The 1,529-nt window shown below is 42.3% G+C and overlaps 1 protein-coding gene across 1 annotated transcript in view; it reads right to left on the minus strand.

The window, feature by feature from the left end:
* The window catches only part of efnb2a (ephrin-B2a), a 104,100-nt gene extending 103,893 nt beyond the window's left edge, over nt 1–207 (minus strand). The window contains exon 1 of the mRNA XM_061926296.2: nt 1–207. This exon is cut by the window's left edge and continues 423 nt beyond it. The gene's annotated coding sequence lies outside the window, so the exon portion shown is untranslated.
* Nucleotides 208–1,529: the final 1,322 nt, after the last annotated feature.

The raw sequence follows: 1,529 nt of genomic DNA on the forward strand, positions 1-1,529 counted from the left end.
TAAAAATGATGATGGAGATGAGGAGAAAAAGGCGAAAAAGAGTCGAAATGGAGAAAATGATCAAACATGGCGCGTCAATGAGTGATAAAAAGAGCTGCAGGTGGAAGTTGGCGGCTCAATGTCGCAGATCGTCCCAGACGGCCGCGGACGATGAGGGGGAGACGACGCCGCTGCTCATCATCCAAGCCCGGATAGAAAGTCGGCGTCAGAGACCCCCCGAGTGGGATTATGAGGGGGAAGGCTCAGGCCACGCCCCCCGCCGCCGCTGATTGGTCCCTGGGCGGGCAAGTTAGCGCGGGGTGGGCCGTCAATCAAACACTTTATTTTGAACTAATCCATGTGTTTGTTGAAAAACATTTTTTTTAAATATAAAATACCTGCTTATTTTTCACACGTTTGTCAGCCGCGTGACTACGCTTGTCCAGGCTCGTCATAAAAACGTGTAAGGCAAAATAATAATAATAATAATAAGGCAGAGTTTGCGCCTGCATTGACGCGAAGGAGCGAACATTTTAAATGGAATAAAGACAAAAGAGACAAAAAGGAATAACGCCGCCATGCTTCTCTCGCCAATGCAACTGAAGGCATTTTTTTTTCTTCCAAAAGGCAAGAGCGCCCACTAGCGGATGAACAGTATATCCATCCTATACGCACAATGAATGAACTCAAATATATTACATACATATCAATTTAAAACATAATAATTCCATTTTTTTTTAAACACATAAAATATGAATGAAAAATAAAATAATATATATGTATTAAACTTAGGCTGCACGGTGGAACAGGGGTTAGTGCATGTGCCTCACAATACAAAGGTCCTGGGTTCGATCTCCGTGACTGCATGGCTTCCTCCCAGAGGTGGGACCAAGTCATTGTTTTGCAAGTCACAAGTAAGTCTCAAGTCTTTGCCCTCAAGTCCGAGTCAAGTCCCGAGTCAAGACAGGCAAGCCCCGAGTCAAGTCCAAAGTCAAGACTGGAAAGTCTCAAGTCAAGTCCTAAGTCCTGCATTTTGAGTTTCGAGTCCTTTCAAGTCCTTTTAACCACAGACTAATATATTAACACAGATTGTGTATGCTTTTCAAACGCTGTATTTATTTATTAAAACAAGTGCATTTTAAATTGCAGGAAAGAAAATTGTGCTGACATTGCACTTTATAATAGCACTATTAACCAGTCATTTTAAACATTAACTCATTCCTTTACAGAACAAACACATTGAAAAATAAAGTGCAAATGTACTTATTTGTACAAAAGTGTTAACATTGAAAAAACATGACATATACGTGAACGTAACAAAAAAGTTGTACTTTTTATATGTCAGGGCCCTATGCTGCATTGCATTTGCAAAAGACCAAATTAGCCAAGAGTCTGTCAGTCATTTGTGCACGATGGGGGCGTAGTATGATGCCACCATGGCTGAAAACTCGCTCCACTGGAGCACTGGAGGCAGGCACTGCCAAGACTCTCATGGCCACTCGGAACAGTGAAGGAAGAGTCTTCATGTTCAATGCCCAGAACAAAAGGGG

This window comes from Nerophis lumbriciformis, linkage group LG31 (assembly GCF_033978685.3).
Source record: "Nerophis lumbriciformis linkage group LG31, RoL_Nlum_v2.1, whole genome shotgun sequence".
In the NCBI taxonomy this organism is placed as follows: domain Eukaryota; kingdom Metazoa; phylum Chordata; class Actinopteri; order Syngnathiformes; family Syngnathidae; genus Nerophis; species Nerophis lumbriciformis.